This window comes from Trachemys scripta, chromosome 11 (assembly GCF_013100865.1).
Source record: "Trachemys scripta elegans isolate TJP31775 chromosome 11, CAS_Tse_1.0, whole genome shotgun sequence".
Taxonomy (NCBI): domain Eukaryota; kingdom Metazoa; phylum Chordata; order Testudines; family Emydidae; genus Trachemys; species Trachemys scripta.
In genome coordinates this window covers 3520279-3536631 of record NC_048308.1, presented here as the reverse complement: position 1 = coordinate 3536631, position 16353 = coordinate 3520279, and the positions used below count along the sequence as shown (strand labels likewise).

Here is a 16353-nt window from a genome sequence, read left to right as displayed (position 1 = left end):
AAAATCTTCACTCCAAGGTGAAATTCTGGCTCCCATTTGCATAGATTTGCCTCCATAGTGCTGAAAACTGTCAGCATTTAGATGGTTTAACCTTTCTTAAATTCTTTCTGCACCAGCAGCCTGTCCAATAGTTTTAGCTTAATCACCATCTACATTGAGTTAACTCATCATTTGTATCTAAGATGACAAACCCCCTCCCATGCTTTCTTTAATGACCATTGTTGGTATTTGTTTTGTTCTGTTCTTGGACACGATTCTCTATCAGTACTTCCCTCAATCTGCCCCATCAGGACAACTGTCTGATTCCATATCCCTTCCACCACTAAGGCCAAGTCTACCCTAGAAACTTTTGTTGATATAATAATGTCAGTTAGGAGTGTGATTTTTATGATGCTTTATAATGGCAAAAGCCCTATTCTAGGCACCAACTATAAGCAAACAAGTGTTTGTTTGGGGACCTGCTATAAGCTATACCAGCAAAAGCACATTTTTCTTCAAGAGAACCTGCGTCTATACTAGGAGGGTTTGCCAGTACACCTATATCATCAAACCTTTTCTAGTATAGACTAGACCCAAGTTTAGAAGTCCTGGGGATAGGGTGTGTTTGGAAAGGGTTGTGGCATAGTTTCCCATATCATCATCCATTTGTTAACTCACGCAAGTGAGGGAATCCAACTCCTACTGCACCTGTGCTTCTGCAAAGAAGTGGTCCCTTCATAAGCACCAGCAGTTCGAAACAGATTTGAACGTCATTATTCAAACCATAGCTGCTATCTAACTATTGTTACTGTGCTTAGCAGGGGAGGCTTTCTTTGGTGTCCTTTGCTGCTGTGCATACTTGACAGAGATGCAAACTACGAAGGGGGTGCTGGGAAAGAAACACGTGACAAAAGAGACATAAAAACCAAGGTCTGCCGGAAGCAAAGCAGCAGCAAGGAGAGAAACGGATCCCCATGTAATTGGACATTAGCATACATAAAACGATTTCACACTCAGCTCGCACCAGGAACTAAACAACTTAATCTCTTGCAAGTACACCTATTTTATAAACATACAATATTTGACAAATGTGAACATGCAATAAGATTTCCAACTCATATGTACAGGAGATGAGTTAAGGGTGCATATGCCATCTTAATTTTGTCATTTTGTGACTTCAGTACTTAACTCGTGTATGTGTGTGTTTTGCATTTTCTATCTTTACTGCTGTTTAAAAATAACTGCAAAATGGTTTTCAAAATCCAGAATCTTCTGGCTAGATGCCTCTGAACCCACTCACTCAAGGCGTAGTCTTCCCAATTACTTAGGAAACATACCTCTTAATATACAATTTGTAAATAAAGATTAGGGGACCAGAGATTAGCGGCAACCTTTCAGAAGTGGTGTGCCGAGTCTTCATTTATTCACTCTAATTTAAGGTTTCGCATGCCAGTAATACATTTTAACGTTTTTAGAAGGTCTCTTTTTATAAGTCTATAATATACAACTAAACTATTGTTGTATGTAAAGTAAATAAGGTTTTTAAAATGTTTAAGAAGCTTCATTTAAAATTAAATTAAAATGCAGAGCCCCCCAGACCGGTGGCCAGGACCCAGGCAGTCCCACTGAAAATCAGCTCGCATGCCGCCTTCGGCGCATGTGCCATAGGTTGCCTACCCCTGGATTAGAATATCACACCTGCCTTTAAGCACTAACTTACTTGATACTAGTTAAATAATGTCCTATTTAGCCGAATGCTAAAGACTGCTGCTGAAACAGCCATGTAAAAATTCAGTGATTCAATTGAGTATAGTTTATATTTACAATTACTAGCCCAACTTCACCAGGCAAATACCTCATGCCCAGGACTAGAACATAGGTCTTTCTTAGTTCCTAGGGCTATTCCTAAATCTCTAGATCACAAAGCTTTCCACACAAGTCAAACAACCTCTGTGCCTTAGGATTTCTCTAGATTAGGACAATATTTACAAGTGTAACTACACTGAAATATGTATACCAGTCAGAGCAATCCCTTAATGTGGACATACTACATTGGTGCAAAAACAAAAAATCCTGACACACTATAGACAGGGCCTTAGCTAGCCTACCTGTAAAATGGGATTAAATCCTTTACACTTATATACCACTTGTTCATCTTGAGGTCTAGGAGGACTTTACAAAGATAAGAAAGAACAGTTTAAAGCACCATCAAACTCAGGAGAGAGAGTTGTGTGTGTAGACAGAAGGGAGGTTAGAAGCAACACCTGATTAAGAGCCCAAGTTAACTGCACAGTGAATATGTACTCTCGCAGGCCAAAGATCTAGGTTCTTTTCCAGCCAGCAAGTCACTTAAACCACAATGTTTTAGTTTCCCCAACTGTGAAAAGGGGGTAATATTTATTAGTTGAGACAATCTGCTTGGTCCTGCACAAGTCGTAACAAGAGCATTCTTGCCCCAGAGATAGCTTGCAAACTGGAAGCAGACTTTGAAAAACAAGATGTACAAGGAGATCCAGAGGAGGGTTCTTGGGCAAACAGCAAAATAAAAAGATATCAGAATATTTACTTAAGTGAGGTGTGAGGCCTCACTAAAGTAAGTTCACAATAAGCAAAAAGTATTAAGGCCAATTAGTGGAAGAAGTGAACAGAATTCTAGTCCTCTGGACTCTCAATCCCCAAGGCCAGTGCTTCTCAAAGACTGGCCCATGGACCGGCCCCAATCCCTAAGATCTCCCTGACACAGTTTAGGAAGGCAGTAAACCAATCCCTGATAATCAAAAAGGTTGAGATACTATGCTCTAGGCCACGGGGGTTATTTTAGCGAGAAGAATAGCAATAGACAATTGATCATCAGGTAGTGGGATTTTCAAAAGCACTCCCTATTGTCCTAATCATTGAAATCAATCGAAGTTTTACCATTGACTTCAGAGAGCAGAGTTTGGCCAACACTAAATGCTTTTGAAAATCCCACCATTGATTCCTGAAACATCTGTAATGTTGTCCTTATTCGTAAGCTGAATTTAAATCAGAAATATAGGGCTGGAAGGAAACTCAAGAAGTCACTTAGGCTATGGCTACACTACAGCTTATGTCGGCACAACTTATGCCACCCCCCGAGTGACATTAATTACTCCAGCCTCTGCGAGCGTCAGTGGCACGATCCACACCGGCGTTTAAGTCAGTGTAATTTATCAGGCAGGAAAGCTCTCTCCTGTCGGCTTAGAGTAACTACATTAGGGAGCTTACAATGGCAAAGCTGCACCACTGTAAACTCTCTAATGTAGCTGTGTCCCTAGTCCAGCCCCCTGCACCGTGGCAGGCCCAAGTAGACCATCCCTGACAGGTGTTTGTCTAACCTGGTCTTAAAAACCTCAAATGATGGGGGCTGGTAACATATTCCAGAGCTTAAATATCCTCATAGTTATAAAGTTATTTCTAATATCTAACCTAAATCTCCCTTGCTGCAGATTAAGCTCATTACCGCTTCTCCTATCTTTATTGGACATGGAGCCCAATCGATCGTTGTCCTCTTTATAACAGTCCTTAAGACTTATCAGGTCCCCTGTCTGTCTTCTTTCCTGAAGACTAAACACACTTTTTTTTAAACCTCTCCTCACATCATTTTTGTTGCTCTTCTCTAGACTCTTTCCAATACGGCCACATCTTTCTTTAACTTACAGCAGTTCAAGCTAAAATAAATGTAAATGATCATAGCTATCAAATCTAAACCAATTTCTTTTGGAATAAGGTTATGAACTACTCTTCAATGGCAAGTCAAAACATCACCATTTTTACTATAATCAGACTCAGAAAAAGAATGTTACAAAGGTTTTTCTTTCCTTTCAGAAGTTGCTGAACCATTTTATCCTCAGAATTAAAAAAAGAAAAAGAATAGTTCATGTTAGGGCACAGATGAAGCATGGAAAATTGAAGCCTCAAAGGTGATTACAATGACTAGTTGAAGACAAATTTATAACAAACCATTTTGCAACAAGAACTATAGACAAAAAGGCAATGTTATAAAGAGAAAGTTAAATACTACTGAGGAAAGTAGAAAGGAGCATAAACTCCGGCAAATGAAGTGTAAAAATATAAGTAGGAAGGCCAAAAGAGAATTTGAAGACCAACTAACCAAAAAGTAAGAGCAAAAAAAAATGTTTTAAAGTACACGAGAAGCAGAAAGCCTGCTAAACAACCAGTAGGGCCACTGGATGATCGAGATGCTAAAGGAGCACTCAAGGACAATAAGGCCATTGCTGAGAAACTAAATGAATTCTTTGCATCGGTCTTCACTGTTGATGATGTGAGGGAGATTCCCAAAACTGAGCCATTCTTTTTAGGTGACAAATCTGAGGAACTGTCGCAGATTGAGGTGTCATTAGAGGAAGTTTTGGAACAAATTGATAAACTAAACAGTAATAAGTCACCAGGACCAGATGGTATTCACCCAGGAGTTCTAAAGGAACTCAAATATGAAATTGCAGGACTACTAACTGTAGTTTGTAACCTATCATTTAAATCAGCTTCTGTACCAAATGACTGGAGGATAGCTAATGTGATGCCAATTTTTTAAAAGGGCTCCAGAGGTGATCCCGACAATTACAGGGCAGTAAGCCTGATTTCAGTACCGGGCAAACTAGCTGAAACTATAGTAAAAAATAAAATTGTCAGACACAGTTTGTTGGGGGAATAGTCAACATGGTTTTTGTAAAGGGAAATCATGCCTCACCAATCTTCTAGAATTCATTGAGGGGGTCAACAAGCATGTGAACCAAGGGGATCCAGTGGATATAGTGTACTTAGATTTTCAGAAAGCCTTTGACAACCCCTCTCACCAAAGGCTCTTAAGCAAAGTAAGCTGTCATGGGACAAAGAGGGAAGGTCCTCTCATGGACTGGTAACTAGTTAAAAGATAGGAAACAAAGAGTAGGAATAAATGGTCAGTTTTCAGAATGGAGAGAAGTAAATAGTGGTGTCCCCCTGGGGTCTGTACTGGGCCCAGTCCTATTCAACATATTCATAAATGATCTGGAAAAAGGGGTAAACAGTGAGGTGGCAAAATTTGCAGATGATACAAAACTACTCAAGATAGTTAAGTCCCAAGCAAACTGCGAAGAGCTACAAAAGGATCTCTCAAAACTGGGTGACTGAATTTCATCTGCCATATTGTTGATAAATGCAAAGTAATGCACATTGGAAAACATAATCCCAACTATACATATAAAATGATGGGGTTTAAATTGGCTATTACCACTGAATGAGATCTTGGAGTCATTGTGGATAGTTCTCTGAAAACATCCACTCCATGTGCAGCAGCAGTCAAAAAAGCGAACAGAATGTTGGGCATCATTAAGAAAGGGATAGATAAGACAGTAAATATATTGCCTCTATATAAATCCACGGTACTCCCACATCTTGAATACTCCATGCAGATGGGATCGCCCCATCTCAAAAAAGATATATAGGAATTAGAAAAGGCTCTGAAAAGGGCAACAAAAGTTATAAGGGGTATGGAACGGCTGCCATATGAGGAGAGATTAAGAAGACTGGGACTCTTTCAGCTTGGAAAAGAGACGACTAAGAGGGGATATGATAGAGGTCTATAAAACCATAACTGGTGTGGAGAAAGTAAATAACGAAGTGTTATTTACTCAATCTCATAACACAAGAACTAGGGGCCACCAAATAAAATTAATAGGCAGCAGGTTTAAAATAAACAAAAGGAAGTATTTTTTCACACAATGCACAGTCAACCTGTGGAACTCCTTGCCAGAGGATGTTGTGACCCTCCCCAGCCTGGTGCAAACGAGCGAGTGAGTGAGGTGGGGAAGAGGGAGCGACAAAGGGAGGGGGGATGGAGTGAGCAGGGTGGGGTCTCGGAGAAAGGGCAGGGCAAAGGTATCCAGTTTTGTGCAACTAGAAAATTGGACAACCCTATGTGAAGGCCTATACTATATATAACAGGGTTCAAAAAAGAACTAGGTAAGTTTACAGAGGATAGGTCCATCAATAGCTATTAGCCAGAATGGGCAGGAATGGTTTCCCTAGCCTCTGTTTGCCAGAAGCTGGGAATGGGCGACAGGGGATGGATGACTTGATGATTACCTGTTCTGTTCATTCCCTCTGGGGCACTTGGCATTGGCCACTGTTGGAAGACAGGATACTGGGCTAGATGGACCTTTGGTCTGACCCAGTATGGCCGTTCTTATGTTCTTATTCATCCATTGCTATAATAAAGTCCAATTGCTTTTGCTCAATTTTTCCACATTTAAGATATCTAGCACTGAGTGTTAAATATAGTCTATTTAACACACAGAATAAATATACCCTTTTATTTGCCTTCCATAAAATAATCTTTTGTGGTTGTGTTTTTGTTTTTTTTGTGTGGGAGAAGTTAGAAAAAAGTTACTCTGTTCAAATTTTATTGGTCAGTTTGCAGCATTATACTTTCAATTTAAGAACGTAAGTACGGCCATACCGGGTCAGAACAAAGGGCCATCTAGCCCAGTAATCTGTCTTCCAACATACATTACACTTTACAAACAATAATCTTCATCTTCATGATACTGTGCTGAAATGTGATATCACAAATATTACCATTTTGAGTCTAGAGGATGTTCAGTAGTTTACAGACCGGATATGTCAAAACACTTAATTCATAACTGGAAATGTAGTCCTATAATTTATAAAAGTCAGCCTATAGTCAAATTTATGTAAGATAATATAACACAGATGAAGATGGTTAACAAATACCACTTGTAACTACTAAATACATGGAACCTCCCTCAAGAGAATTTCTCCAAGCCTATGTATCAATACTACAAAGTTTTCATACCACATCTGACTTGAACCAATTATTTATAAACAGTAGCTGAGGAAAGGTTAACAGAGAAGGAAAACCCAAGAACAGCACTGGCAACATGCATGAAGGAAATTTACAGTGACTGATTTTCTAGCCCTCTAAAGCACAAACGTTACATTTACAATAAAACAAAGCATGCTTCTGTATCTAGCTACAGTCATTTTTAAAGATTCAAAGCTCTAGACTCTGAATAACTTTCCTAGGGACCACATGAAAGAAGCAGAGATGGAATTATAACCAAATTTTAAAGTCTATTTACCTCACATTTTTACTTTAATAACTACACATCTACACATTTGTACAAATAGTATATTAAATTGTGTATATATAAATTCAATGTGCGTTTATGTAAGTTTTTTTTTCCTCCACAAGAGCATTAAAATATCTTAAACAGCGTTATTGCAACATTGTATGGTGACAAACTTTAAATATTGAGGAAGTTCTCTCAAACCTCAGTTGTCTCCAAAATATGCACATTTACATGTATGCAGTGTTGTTGTTGCCATGTGAGCCCAAGGATATTAGAGGGAAAAGATGGGTGAGGTACAGTAGAGTCTAAGGGTACATCCAGATTACCTGCCGGATCGGCGGGTAGCGATCTATCTATCAGGGATCGATCTATCGCATCTCATCTAGACGCGATATATCGATCCCCGAATGTGCTCCCATCGACCCCGGAACTCCACCAGGGCGAGCGGTGGTAGCGGAGTCGACAGGGGAACCGCGGCCATCGATCCCACGAAGTGAGGACGGGAGGTAAGTCAAAATAAGATACGTCGACTTCAGCTATGCTATTCCCGTAGCTGAAGTTGCGTATCTTACATCAAAACACACACACAAACACGTAGACCAGGCCTCAGAGTTATGACGAACACCAGAGTTACGAACTGACCGGTCAACCACACACCTCATTTAGAACCAGAAGTACACAATCAGACAGCAGCAGAGACAAAAAATAATAATAATACAGTACAGTACTGTGTTAAATGTAAACTACTAAAAAAAATAAAGGGAAAGTTTAAAAAAGATTTAACAAGGTAAAGAAACTGTGTGTGCTTGTTTTATTTAAATTAAGATGGTTAAAAGCAGCATTTTTCTTCTGCGTAGTAAAGTTTCAAAGCCATATTAAGTCAATGTTCAGTTGTAAACTTTTGAAATAACAACCATAATGTTTTGTTCAGAGTTACGAACATTTCCGAGGTATGAACAACCTCTATTGCCGAGGTGTTCATAACTCTGAGGTTCTACTGTAATATCTTTATTGGACCAACTTCTGTTGGTGAGAGAGACAAGCTTTCAAGTTTACACACAGCTCTTCTTCAAGCCTGGAAAATTAACTCAGGTATGTCTACACAGCAAAGAAAAACCGGTGGCTGGCCCATGCCAGCAAACTCAGGCTCACTGGACTGTTTCACTGCTGCGAGACCCTGCGAGGGTCCTAGAGCCTGGGCTCCAGCCTGAGCCTGGAAGTCTACACAGCAATGGAATAGCCCCCCAGACCAAGCCCCATGAGCCAGTCGCGGATTTTCTTTGCTGTGTAGACATTGACTCGGAACATCACTGCTAAATAGAAGGTGGAACAGACTGTTTAGCATAAGCAGTTAACGTATTTCAAGGAACCATTCAAGGTGAAGTGGCCCATTAGCACCCCTCCAGTCATAGGGAGGAAAGGAAGGAGTGGGGGGGGAAAGCAACTGGGCAGTGGTTGTTAGTGGGTTACATATTGTTGTAATAAGCCATAAATCCAGTGTGTCTACGCAGTCCAGGGCCATAACTAGGGAGGAGTGAGTGGGGCAGCTGCCCAGAAGGCAAAGCCACAGAGGGGCGGTTCCACAGACACAGCATCACTGCGCAGAGACTTCTAGTCTCTGTATCCACGCAGCCTGGCAGGCCAGGGACTGATCACGCGCCTGGCTCTACAGCCCCCCCAAGCCATGTCCCCTCCTGTATAGATCCTGCTTGGTTCTGCTCCTTCCCTCTCGCGTAAATACTGATCCCACCGCTGGCCAAGAGGCCCCAACTCCTCCCCACTGTCCCACCCCTCTACCTGCTCCTCCTTGGGTAGGTGCTGGCCTCCCCTTGCCACACCCCTGCTCTTCCTCAAGTAAGTGCCAGCCCCACCTCCTTCTCTCCCCCCACCCAAGACCGCACCCCCGGCCAGTTCGGAGGCCAGAAGCCAAAGCCGGGCAGTGCAGGGCAGCTGCTATGCTGGCTAGTGTCATGGTCTGGGTGGCCACAGCGCTCCCCAATCTCCTCCTCCTGCTGCGTCTGCTGGTCCCCGGAGCTGTGGCTGCACCTGAACTCCAGGCTGCTCTTCGACTGCTTGCAGCCAGTATGAGACGCCCAGGCAGGGGGACCCGGCTCCAGGGCCATCAGAGCCCTCGGGGAACAGTTACCACAAGGTGCAGGGCCCAGAAGCCCAGGCCGGAGTGAGTCAGTCTTGGCTACTGTGGGAAGCCCAAGACCCTCCACCTGCCCTGGACAGTGCACCCCAGCAGGGACAAAGCCTGGGGACTGCTCTCAGGGACCCTGGCCTCCCTCTGCCCCTCGGCTGCTGAAGTGAAAGGACCCCCCGGCTCCAAGCGAAACCCAGGGTGTGTTACCAGCTGAAGGGCTCGCCCACTCCCCATTACAAACCCCCTTCTCAGCAGGCTCCACCTGGCCGTGGGACAGGTGGCAGCTGCCTGGTTATGGTGGGTGTGTCCCCAGCCTTTCACCCCGCATCACAAATCCACCTTGAGCCTGACTTCTGACTAGGAGTAGCAATGGCCCAATGGCTTGAGCACAGGGACGGGAACAGCTTGGGTGCTGTGCCTACCTCTCCCATTATTTGCTCGTGACTTTCTGATTACTCAATTTTAATCAAAGTGGATGCTGATTTGGAGTGACCCCGTTTTTTGATGATCACAGAGCCTGATTTTCAGAGGTGCTGATCACCTATAAATGCCACTTTTGGAAGCTGCTGCTGTTCAGTGCAGTGCCTCTGGAAATCAGGCATAAAGTGTCCCAAGTTAGGCATCCAAAAATCACTGACCACCCATTAAAGTTTTGCTCTGAAACTACCTCAGCTGCCCCATCTATAAAAGGGGAAACTTGAAACTTCTGTCAAGACCTGTGACATCTACTGATGAAAAGTTCTATTTAAGTGCAAATAATAGTATTATGATTAGGATCTATACACAAAGTGGTTCTTTTTTGAACCATCTTCCAAGGGTCCAGGAAAAAAATAATTTGCCTACTACAGGTGATAGTAGGTATTAGTTAAATTGTTTTCAAACATGCCCATATTGTAGACTACTTCTTATCAGAGGGCCTCTTACAAACACTTCCCATCCCAGACTCCCTTTCCAGATCTCTCACCTCCCATTCCCTACAGAAACTTAGTAATGTCTGGTTACCTGAAGAAGTAATGTAAAGGCACTATTAAAGATACAGGATCAAAATAAGCTTGCATTAATTCAGTAGGTGGGCATGCATGGTTTCTTCCTATCTGCTCTTTAATTTTAAAATGTTTCTAGCCTTTACAGTTATGAAGAATGTTCTGAATATAAACGTGATGCAGTGGTGTCAGGCTGGGTTTGCAGAAAGCTCCACTGCCCCAGCTGCTGCTCAGAACTTTCCCAAGCAGCAGCACAATGAAACTTGGGAGATTCTGGCTGCTGTCACTGATGCTGTATAGAACTCTGTGGGTAGTAATGAAAATGAGCTGCAAGGGAAAGCTATGTGAAGCCCTAGCTTTGTATTTGTTAGTATCATAGCTTTCCCCACAAATCACTTTAATCTCTCCATGTCATTTTGTGGTCTTGAATCAGTCTTCTTGTGTGTTAGAAAACACAAACTCTTCTTTGAAAATTGTCCATAGGGATCCCCATTCTGAGAAAAATACGCTCCCAGAAACCTGTAGTAAGCAGCAGCTATGGAGGGTGACTAGTACTTGTTAATCTGCTAAGAAGAGGGATTCACATGGGTAATTGTGGGAAGAACAATAACTCACTCATATGGATCAACCCTCTTTGACCACCTTCTGCATTTTTTAAGTCTCCAGTTAAGGATTCAGAACTAATGGAGTGAACTGAAACACAAATCAGACCCCTCTTGCTCTCGAAACCAGAGTGAGGGAGAAGGATTGAGAAAGCACAGGGACATAACCAGGGTGGGTTGAGCAGGGCAGCTGCTCAGGGCGCAAAGCCACAGGGCGCAAAAGTTATGAAAAAATGGTAGGGGGTTTGTCGTGGGACTGATCCACTCCATCACCCTTTGGAAGCGGGGCAGATGTGCATTACAGCCCCACCGTTGAGTCAGTAGTACGGCCCTAGCTATCAGGGCAGTGCTGCTTAGTGGCCAGAGGCAGTAGTGCTGGTGAGCTGGCCCACCACCCCTCTCCACCGGGCAGCTTGGTGGGGATCCTACCAAAACACAACGAGCCCGCTTATGGTTCTACAACTGCTTCCCTGCAATGTTTCCCTGGGTCTTTTCCTACCAGTCTCTCCCCAGGATCCCGAGCCTGTGTGTCTGGGTCCATCTATGGCTGGCCTACGCTTCCTGGAGTGCAGGCGATCCTCCCCCAGGAGTCAGCAGTGCACCTCCTTCCTCATCGGTGGCCAGCCCCAAATGAGCTGCTCTGCTGCCTTTTATATCCTGCCTCCAGCTGGAGCACTGCCAGCAGAGCCACGGGGGCGTGGCCTCCTCGGCCTAGAGAGGAGGAGTAATCCCTGCTGCATCAATGCAGGGCTGATGCACTCAGTCACAAACCCTCCTCAAGATGGTATCCGAGAGCTGTCTTCCTTTCCCTTCTTCCCCTCCCTCCCAGGAGAAGTCGTCTGCGTTTGCATTGGCCTTCCCCGGCCGGTTCAGCACACGGAAGGCATAAGTTGGAGGGAAAGGTACTACCGCATGATTCACGCATTGGTTTCCTTCGTACTATGGATCCATCGGAGGGGTGCGTGGTCAGTTACCAAAAGAAAGGAGTTCTCTAAGAGGTAATACCTTAAAGTGTTGACCGCACACTTAACGGCGAGGGCCTCTTGTTCTATCATGGAGTAGTGGGTCTCCCGGGGTAACAACTTGTGGCTGAGGTACAGGATTGGGTGCTCCTCCCTCTTTAGTCCTTGTGACAGCACTGCTCCCAGTCCTGCCTCCAAAGCATCCTTTTGGAGGATGAAGGGTTTGGGGGAGTCAAGCTGGGACAACACCAGCTCTCATAGGACTTGGAAGGCGGCCTCACAGTCCTCTGACCATTGGACTTTCCATGGTTGGGAGTTTTTTGTCAAGTCCATCAGTGGAGTGGAGAGCGTGGTGAAGTTGGGCACAAATGGTGGTAGTATGCAGCCAGCCCTAAGAATTGCCGTACTTGTCCCTTTGTCGTGGGGATGGGGTAGTCCCGTAAAGCCTGCACCTTTCCTATTAAGGGGCATAGCTTTTCCTTACCCACAGCGTAGCCCAGTTAAGTCACCTCCCGCTGGCCTAAATGACACGTGGCCAGGTTCACGGTGAGGCCTGTTACTCCCAGGGCTTGCAGTATGCTAATGAGATGTTCCTTCCAACCCACACTATAGACACCAAATCGTCGATGTACACAGCAGCATACGAATTATGGAGGTTCAGTATTTGGTTCATAAGCTGTTGGAAGGTGACTGCGGTCCCATGCAACCCAAAAGGCACCATGGTGGACTAGTATAGGCCAAATGGTGTAGGAAAGGCCATCTTCCCTCTGGAGGCTGGTGTCAAAGGAATCTACCAATATCCCTTAGTTAGGTCTAATGTAGAGATAAATTCTGCCTTTCCCAGCCGCTTGAGCATTTCCTCCACTCGGAGAAGGGGTAAGCGTCAAACCAAGAGATAGCATTCACCTTTCTGAAATCAATGCAGAATCGGGCTTGGGGACCAGGACTACGGGGCTCCGCCACTCACTTCTGGACTCCTCCATCACTCCCAGGGCTAATATTTTCAGTTCCTTCTGCACAACCATCCACATCTTCCTGGGGAGCGGACCGTGTTATTTCTCTCTTTCTGGACAGGGATGGTGGCGATGTGATGGCTTGTCCCATTTGTTCTCCCTAGCCAGGCTGACAAGATGGTGGGGAAGACTGATATTAGCTGTTGTATCTGATCCTGCTGTTCGGGGTTGAACTACTGGATGATTGCCACCGGCCCTGGTTCAGAGGGTTTGTCGGCCAGTGGCTCCAACTTGGATTCCGGGGGGTACAGTGCAATCATCAGGCCTTCCTGATCCTTCCAGGCCTTGAGGAGGTTCACGTGGTAGACCTGTGCGCCTCTCCGGCATCCCAGTAGCCATATCTCATAGTCGACAGGCCCGTCTGGTTACCTTGAAGGGGCCCTGACACTTGGCCAGCAGCTTAGACTCTGAGGAGGGTAATAACAACAGGACTTGATCTCCAGGCTCAGAGGTCCTCATCTTTGTTCCCCTGTTGTATTGGTTCTCTTGGACACATTGGGCCCGCAACAGGTTCTACCGCGCCACGATACCCAGGATGGGGGACCAGGGCCCGCCCTCTCCACCAGGTCCCAACCGCCACCAGCTGGTCGGGGATCCTACTGAAACACACCAAGCCCATCTATGGTTCTACAACCGCTTCCCTGCAACATTTCCCTGTGTCGCTTCCTACCGGATTCTCTGTAGTTTGCTGTCTCCGGGTCTCCATGGTCTCTCCCCTCTCTGCGGCATCCCTAGCCTGTGTGTCAGGGTCCATCTGCTTCTTCCTGGCCTACGCTTCCTGGAGCGCAGGCGGTCCTACCCCAGAAGTTAGCAGTGCACCTCCTTCCTCATTGGCGGTCAGCCCCAAATGAACTGCTCTGCTGCCTTTTATATCCTCTCTCCAGCTGGAGCATGCCCAACAGAGCCGCGGGGGCGTGGCCTCCTCGGCCCAGAGAGAAGGATTAACCCCTGCTGCACCAGTACAGGGCTGATAAACCTCATCACAGGGTGAAAACATGCTTACTTGCCCAGGGTGCTAAAATGCCTAATTATGACTCTGATGCAATCCATAATTTTTAGTATCCAGCAAAGTTATGAATTATCCATATGCTAAGGGACTGAACTTCTGCCCTCACCACAAAACCTAATACAATGCTAACATGTGGAGAACTAAAGGAGTTTTCCCACCAACTCCACCTCAAAGAATTATTTCACAACAACGATGACACTATTCAGTTACCACGTCCCCACGGATATCATAAGAAAAAAAAATAATCTAACTGAACACCACAAAGCAGATAAAACCACACTCTTGATCATTACATTGATTGCTTCATGAAAAAAACTGACTGAAATCCTTAATAAACATCACATCAACCACAATCTCTCCAACTCCAAGAGGACAGCTACACAGTCCCTGAAATCTAACCACCAGATAGTGATCAAACCAGCAGACAAAAGAGAGCGCCACTGTAGTCCTCAACTACGATGACTACATTAATGAGGCCAACCAACAAGTCGCCAACACCATCTTCTACAAAGAACTAAAGGTGACTTTGCACCACAATTTCCCCAGGAATTTAAGGATATCAAATCCTTCCCCAAACCACTCCAAGAGAAACTCTACAAACTCATCTCCCACAAACCTGCTCTGGGGAACTTTTACATGCTTCCTAAGATACACAAACAAGGGAACCCAGGCAGACACATCAGATCTAACTACGGCACTCTTACTGAAGGAATATCAGGACTGTTAGAAACCATCCTCAAACCTATCATCACACAAAGGTCCAGCTTCCTCCAAGACACAACCGACTTCTTCCACAAACTCCACAACATTAACAACCGCCGTCAGAACACCATTCTTGCCACTATGTATATGTCAGCTCCCTATACACTATGCACTGTAAGATTTCTAGATACTTGAACAGTGGTTATCTCTAAAACAAATTTCCTTTCGCACTTTCATTTAGAAATCTCTCAAACAAGCTGAGACAAACCCTATTCAAAAAAGTGGATATTTTCTTCACAATAGCCCTCCATTAATGTCACATAAACCAATGATGCAAAGAGTTCCACGAGACAAACAGGATATACATATTTTCTCCAAATAAAAGTCGATTTGTAAAATATCAGCTTGTCATTCTGCTTTATGAAAACCTAGATGGCCCTTTTACTCTGTATTTAATGACACTAACAACTGACATTACCAGTTTGTTTCAGTATGTCCTATGTCGTTGTTACTGAAACAAAATTCTGGGGGAAAACCAAGAATTAGGTACAAGATGTTCACATTTTTAAATACTATGTGTATGTGTCTGGGGGGGGGGGGGGGAGAGAGAGAGAAAAAACCCTGAACTCCTATAAGAAACAGTGTATATCAAAGCAAATATCAATTTCCCATATTTCTTACTATGTTGCTGTTAATGAGTGAGTTTTTTTTAAGTCTCAGAGAAAAATTCTATCAAAAATTTCATCATTACAATATAGTGTCCAGTGTCTTTCCTAACAACTTCGTCATTTTCTCCCCCCCTCCAATAAAATAAATGAATCACAGAATTTTCTGCTACTTCCTCCCTTCTCTAACAAGTGCTGCTCCACAAGAAAATCCAAGATGTTTTGCAAGACAAGTATGTAGACATTCATCTTACAAATACTAAGCCTTTGCCACATATGTAGCAGCGAATTTCTGAAGGCCTCTTGTAGTCAGCAAAATACTGCATTGTTTTAAAGAGAATCTCACAATTTAGGGCTATTTGTGTACAATATACCACAAGCTCCCCTTCTTTCAAAGATGCAAGACAGACTTCTCTTATCCTCTTCAACACTCCCCACAAAAAGAGCTTTGATGATTCAATATTCATAATTGCTTAGCATCTTTCATGCTTTGATCTTTAAAACCAACAATTTTGTGGCAAACCTTTAAAAATTTGTTTGCCAAGAAAAAGAAAAAGCCAAGGAACTACCTTACATGTATTGCAATGCACTTCACAACTGAGAGGGGGAAAAGGAACCTAATGTTCTCTCTTTTCCGACAAAAATACCTGGTGATTACCAACCCACATAATCGGCTACAGTGCTGCCACCATCATAGAACACTTTAAAGGAAGGAGACTACGTATCTCAATGATGGCATACTGTCAAAAGCCTAAGTGACATTATAATTAAATATAATTTATTTATTTTTTATAACACAAATCCATCAAGGCTCTACAATTATAACGTAAAACTTCTATTATCTCCAATTAGCACACACAAAAGCCGCAAACAACTAATTTATTGTGTTATTTCATTTAAACAGCTTTGTTACTTGGGCCTGTTACTGTTTGTTTGTTTGTTTGTGGTCACCCAAAAGATACTAGTCAATTTCCGGGCATTCAGGAAGGAGCACTTTGCTGTTTAGAACTCAGCTCATCAAGACCCCCCCACCCCCATCACCTGACCCCCCAACAAGCCATTCCCCAACTGATGTCTCCAGACTCTCTACTCCTCATTGTCTTCCGCCCCCACTTTGACTGTTCGGGGTCGTCCCCCCCAAACCCACCACTGCAACTCAGTAGCTCAGTGGCTCCCCCCC

At 43.9% G+C, this 16353-nt stretch overlaps 1 protein-coding gene across 1 annotated transcript in view; it reads right to left on the bottom strand.

Annotated features, from left to right (window-relative positions):
- Positions 1 to 16353, bottom strand: part of MAP3K2 (mitogen-activated protein kinase kinase kinase 2) — a 100260-nt gene that overhangs the window by 83420 nt on the left and 487 nt on the right. The window lies entirely within an intron of this gene.